Here is a 6,875-nt window from a genome sequence, read left to right on the forward strand (position 1 = left end):
AAATCAATAAGTGATGTGGTGTCAAGTGTAGACCAGACTGATTTTGTTCATCTCTCTTTGGCATTTGACATCACTCCCCACCACATATCTTCCTTCAGTGGTTACTTGAAAATAAAAAGAATAACGGGATTCCCACAGAGCTTCCCACTAGGGAGCTGCAGACATTGGGCAGACTCAGCAAGTGCCACAGCACTTGGTGGTACCGAGCCTTGGAAAACCTCCCTGGTCTTGCCACTCCAGGTACAAGGACAATTTTAAGCTCTCCTTGCCTCTGTGTAGGCACCCAAAGCAGACCATTTCTAGGGCAAAGCTGCTGATTTCATCAAACCTGACTGACAGTGGGGCTTTGTAGAGCAAAAGCTCAAAGGGAGGGTGAACATGCTCAGCACCTCTCTCCTCAGGACCCACTGATCAGCTCAATGCCAGACAGAACAAAAAATGCCAAAAGCATGCCAAAGCCCCCTTTTCAGCCTGAACCCATTGCGGGAAAGATCAAGCAGAAACCTGGAGTTTTGTGAACATCAGCCATGAAATATTTTCTTCAGTCACTCAACTTCAGTGAACCTTGTGTGTGCGTTTGTCTGGCTGCTACAATTGTCATTGTCTCCTAAGAAACTCTTGAGAGCATTTTGAAAAAGCTAACAATTGTATAAATGCAGCAAATTAATTTCTTGTATTTTAAAATACTGACTAGACTAGAAGATTTTATAACTGATGCATAAAAATTTCCTTTTGCATATTCTACCTTTAAGACTTCATTTTACAAAAACACCTTTGTAAATCCTCTTTTTCTACTTCCTATTCATCCTTTTGTTCAGATCTTTTTGAGACTCAGCCCAGATTAGAATTCATCATGTCTAAAAAAATTGAGATGATAAAGGTATTCTTTCTTCAATGTGCATCTCCAGCCTTTCTTGACAGGCTGTCAAGAAATATGTCTCTAAAAAGGCAGGTTAGATCCTCAGAGACAACCAGTGATGCAGTTCTTAGTAATGTGCTAAAACCCAGTCAGAGCACACCTTATTGTTGCTGTGTGCAGTGATGTGACATGTGAGTTATTTGTTTGCTGTGCCATAAGATAGCATTAGGGGATATAGTGTGAACAGATCACTCATTTGTGGAAATATTTATGGTGCTGCTTTCGAGGGATCATTCAATTCGAAAGCAGATGGCAAAGCATGGATATTCATTGGCTATTTTAAAAGCTATCTTAGGTAAAATGTTTTCACACAGAGCAGCTAAAGCCTGTAACATTCTGATATTTTACAACATTTATTACTTAATGTTTACATATTTTTACAATAAATCTTCATAAATGCTACTCAAGCAAGAATTTGCTAGTTCCAGTTTTTATTACAGTATATCCCATGAGCTCTTTATAGCCCAGGCCCCTGACCCTGCAAATACCTACACATGACTTAAATAATACTCAGCTGAGGGGGGCCTACTATGTTCAGCAGTGTTTCTAGCATGGCAGACTCTGGGAACATGTGGTGTGTGTCAAGATTTTCAGTTATCTGGGAATTTGAAACCTCATCTCATGACAGCTAAAAGGAGTCTAGTTCTAGGAGTGACAATCTTGTCTGCTCAGAACTGCAGAATCATTCTAAGGTGTTACTTTGAGCATCCAGAAAACAAATATTTTTAAAGATAATTTCCAAAGGCCTTACTATTGTGAAAATACAAATTCAGGTAAATGTGAAGTAGCTGTTTTGGTAATTTCATGTCATTCCTGTCCAACCACTCTAAGCCCAGCTTTCCATAGTTCAATGTTTCAAAAAGGATGTGAACAAAATCCACTACTCATCTTGAATTCTAGGAGTGGCCTTTTTCATACAATAGGTGATTCAACATGTATTAAAATGCCACAAACTTTTCAGTTTCTTCATTGTCATTGGTGTCCCTCACCTGGTATTCCCTGGACTGTCTTTTCTGTTCTGCCTTCTGCTCCTTCAGGAGCATCCACGTGCTCTTTCCCTACTGTGGCTTTAGAGATCCACACACTTAATTTTGACATAAAAAAAATTAGAATGTACTTTGAAACTACTCCCTCAGTAAAACTTGTGACACAGCACTTCGCTTTACCCATTTCAGCTGTGCTCACTTGCAGTGCTGTGTGACATTTAGGATAATCCCCATTGCATTGTGGGGCTTCAGGTGTGGGCTCTGTGCCTGCCTTTGGTGGCTCCTGGCCCTGGGTCCCAGCTGGGGCAGGTTGGGCTGCTCCCAGTGCCCAGCTGTTTGTGAGGAGCTGTGCCAGAGCCTGATTGGTCGGGATGGGCACAGCCTGGGGCTTTTCCCACTGCCTGGGGGCAAGTGGGGGTTTGGCTGCAGTACAGGAGCTGCTGGGAGCATGGAGCTGTCCTGTGGGAACTCAGCACATCATTCCTGATGTGCAGAGTCACCGAGACAACCCTTGGGGGGCTTGGAAGCCCTGGAACGTTGCCAGAAGTGTTTGATGGTTAGACTTTGATCCTGCACAGGACGCAACACCTGTATGAGGATGGGAGGATCACACGGGGATAAGTGGTGAAGGGATAGATTAATTATAGTGTGAAAACACAGGTTTTGGAATCTCGGTACAGGGGGGTTCTAGGAGACAAGATGGAGGAATTAGGGCATGTCCTGTCCTTCTTCTTCTGCTTCTTGTCATCCATCTTTGATGGTGATGGTGGCACTTTGAGATTGGTTCTTACTGAATGTGCACTTGTCAATAAGGGTGAAAGGTATTGGGGAGAAAAGGTAAATATCTTACACATAGTTTTTGGTATAAAAAATAAGCGGCCGCCCCGAGGGCAGTCAGTGTGCTCATGGCTGGCTTGCTGTGCGGACCTCTGTTGGGCCGGGAGAAAATATTGTAGATAAGAATTAATAAACAACATTGAAGAACTGAAAAACCTGAAGACTGCTTTTGTCCTTTGGAGCGTGGGCTGCCTCAAGGCCATCCCGAGCCTTACCAGGCCATTAGAACAGCCGAGACGGGACAACTGGCATCCCTGGGTGGGCTCGAACCACCAACCTTTCGGTTAACAGCCGAGACGGGACACTGTCCTCAGATTTGTGCAGGTTCCTTTCCACAGGATGGGCAGGTAAGTTATTGTGGTTTTATGTCTCTGAGGCTGTTGGGTTCTGGATGATGAGTAGCTTTGATAGAGAAGGTAGGGGCTGAAGTGCATTAAGATACCACAACTGTTTCCTAAGCAAATGTCTTTTGAAGTGCTTGGTTTTAATTTTTTAATTTTTTTTTTAATATGGCTGTATAGATATGGTGTTATAGTGTTGAGTGTGTGCCAGATTATTTTTGGTTGTGTTCTGTCCTGTTTCTGAAAAACTACTGGTACTGGGGTTTGACTTGCTTGAATGTTGCTGAGTTGAATGCAGTGGTCCCTGCACTGCTGGAGTATCTTCAGGTGTTAGGGAGAGATTTTTATCCTTTCAATTGTTTCCATTGGTTTTAGTCTTGTTATAGCTCTCATGATAATAAAAATTGTTAGTATAGTCTGCTTCTTCTCTCTCCCTCATCCACCCCAGCCTTAGTATAGTTATTTAATGTTAAATCTGAAATAAACCCCGTGACTGGCTGTGACCTCCTTACCCACAGTGGGCTGTGCTTGTTCTTCAGCAGTGCCTTAAGGAAGGGCCCATCCTTCAGACCTCCATCCAACTCATTGCTCTGTTTCCATCTTTGCTCTTCTGCAGCCTCACAGTGCTGGTCTCTTTACTCCTTCTGCTCCTACAAATTGGACTGTGTCTCAGCTGACAGTAAATGTACTTGGTGCCATAGCAGGAGCTGTGTATGCTCTGGGAAATACCTTGCCATGAGCATTCAGAGGCTGATGTAGAGTATGTACTTATATGCATATGTGTGTGGTGTTTATTAAAATGTGCTTGAGTAAGTATTAATAATGGATACAATGCTAATCTTTGTTATGGGTTTTCAACCCACTGGGGAAAGTGGAGTATAAACTGCAACTTTAAATATTTCCCAGTTGAGAAATAGGTGGATTACAACTCCAGCAGTGTGCTCACTTTTCAAGAAAGCTATTAGTTAAATCTCATTAATGCCATAAATTGTCTGAAGGAGATAATATGCTTCTGAAAAATGCTCTTAAGTAGGTAAGTACTTGTGTACAGCCATATTAACAACATAGCAGAGATGGAAGCTGTTCTTAAAGAACTTAAATACAGCATCTCTCTTATCTGCGCTTATAGAGAAAGACCTGGATAGAACAGACCTGGGATTTGCTGTCCTTGTTCACTTTGGCCCAATGTGGCACTGACTTTTGTAGAAGTAGCTGGATACTTAGATTGGCTAAGATGGTGTGCAGTGTTTTTGTGTGCTATTTGGGTTAAGTTATTTAAGCCTGGTTTCCACCATCATTCATGCTCTGTGGTGGTTTGTGCTATGAAAGCCTGTGAAACATTACAGCAGGACTCTTTCAAATTCTTCATCTTGCCTGACAAAAAGAATACTAAGGGGTAAAAGCAAAACAAACAAATGAGACTCAGCAAAACTTACTGATGCTGCACAATATTGAGACAGGCAGTCTGTGGAAGACTTTAAATGAAACAAGAACACAGGGGACTATGTTTAATTTAAACACCACTCATCCTAAAATAACTTAACCTGCAGAATGATTGCTGTGCAAACACTGTAATAATATAGCAGAGCTGTCACTTCAGACAGTGTTTAATAGGCTCTGGCCGATTTCATTATTAACACTTAGAACACTTCATGAAAAGTGATGAAAGTACCCGTACATAACCTGTACTGAAATCTCCAAGATCCCACAGAACATTTTTGTAGCTACTGCCTGACGCTTCTCAAGGGGGACTGCAAATGGTTGTGAACTTGAGCTGTTAGCAGCAGATGCCAAAACTTCTCTTGTTTCAAAATTGCAAACAAAGTAGATGAAATTGGCTCCTTGCAGTTCCGCTTCCATGTGGTCTGTGTGGAAGCCTCATAAGGGAGATGAAATGTTTCTGCTGCTATTACAAATGATTGGGAATTACTTTTTCTCTTAATTTAAATTTATATGAAGACCGTACTGGCTCAAAGATATATTGAAGGGACAACCCAAGAAAAAATACAAAAAAAAAGACTGTAGCTGCAGAAAAAGTGCCTCCAGCTGTGCTGTTATTATTTTATTTTTACTACTGTGTGTTCCAAAAGTTATTTTTCATAACACAGGAATAATACATAATCCTGATGATTGTAGGAAGAAGCAGAGTAGCCAAAATTTTTATGAGAATTTATATTATTATACAGTGCATATATAGACACTGTAATTATGGCGCAAGTATGAGTACCACTAAATTCATTAGAGTTCCAGTGGTTTTGTTTTTTTTAAGGCTCCAGAAATAGACTTCTCTTATAGTGGGGCAGAGTGTGTGGGTTTCTGCTTGTGTTATCACTGGGCATTGGTGATAGTTGACATGGCTGTGGCTGGGTTGATGGCTGTTGTTAGTAACAGCTGGCACGGGGCTTAGTCCAGGTCTTGATCATTGTCTGAAGGAAACAAAATGGAATCCCTGGAGAGCCTGGATATTTCCTTAGCTCCTGGCATCAGCTCAAGCCATAAGTCACAACCCTTCTTATGTTGTTTTGAATTACAGTAGCTGGGAAGTTTGTGTATTTCATTAATGATAGACTGAATAGTGTTAATTTGGACTTGGAGATCTTAACTTTAGGTGCACCTGTACTGGCACCTGGCCTGGAATAAACATGAGCATGGAGCTTCCGGCCTTCCAGGCAAGAGAAGTAGATGGGAGAGATGAGGCCAGTGGTGCAGGGGTCTCCATGGTTCACATGCAGAAAGCCCCTTGGGTAGGACATTCCTTTTCTGCCTCCTGCAACTTCTATAAGTATCTAGGGATACCTCTGGTATTGAGTGGTCCTCTGAGTTACTGTGTTCTGGTCTCAAGCTTGTGCCATGCAATTGAGACAACATTGGCTAAGAGGCTAGGCAATCACTAATAACTGAATTTTAATAATGAATTCCCAGCTGAGATGACTCCACTGGATGTGTTGATTTCCCTTTCTGATCAAGTGCATTTCAGATAACAAAAAGTGAGAGGATGGCTAGATTTTCTTTTTCCTAAAAAAAAAAACAACATTGTAACATCTCCCCACTGTTCCTTTTTTTTTTTTTTTTTTTTTCTTTTTGTGCTTGAATGTGACACAAACTATGGAGTTGAGGAATCTCTATAATGTAATGGTGCTGAATATCTGCAGTCTAGAGGTTGGCTTGGTTGGGCTTTCAGCTTATTTTCTGGAAGCATTTGGGCATAAGCTATGCTTGATTTAAAGAAAAAAAAGAATGCTTAGTAGTTTTTCAGACTTCATATAATGGTTTGGATGTAAAAAAATCTAAATGAGCTTGAATCTTAGATTAATGTACATTTGTTGTGTGCTTACAGCAATTGGACTGCAAGAGCCCAACCTTTTCTGTGCCTCCTTGCACTCTTAGTTCTCCTGAGCTGTCTGGCTCCTGATGTAAATGAAAGCTTGGCAAGGTTGCTTGCAGCAGTAAAGTGTTATGGGATCAGCCCTGTAGTGTGCTGACAGAGAGACAGCCTGGCTCTTGGGGTTGGTGCTGGCTAAAGCAGAAGGGAGTTCTTGGTGCTCAAAAGCAGGAGAAGCAGGCTGGGTGCTGCCCCAGAGCGAGGGCAGGTGAGGGCTCTGGGGGAGGATGTGACACGAGGTGCAGGAGGAGCCTGGTGCCTGCTCTGGCCTCTGCTGGGGTGAGGTTGATGGGGATTAGGAGAGGGCATCAGGAGGCCACTGCTTAATCTTGTTCAGCTCTTAGGGATGCATCAACTAAACTGGGCTTGTTCATTTAGTAAACTATTAAAGAAGTTGTCTTCAGGGTATT

This window comes from Zonotrichia leucophrys, chromosome 7 (assembly GCF_028769735.1).
Source record: "Zonotrichia leucophrys gambelii isolate GWCS_2022_RI chromosome 7, RI_Zleu_2.0, whole genome shotgun sequence".
Taxonomy (NCBI): domain Eukaryota; kingdom Metazoa; phylum Chordata; class Aves; order Passeriformes; family Passerellidae; genus Zonotrichia; species Zonotrichia leucophrys.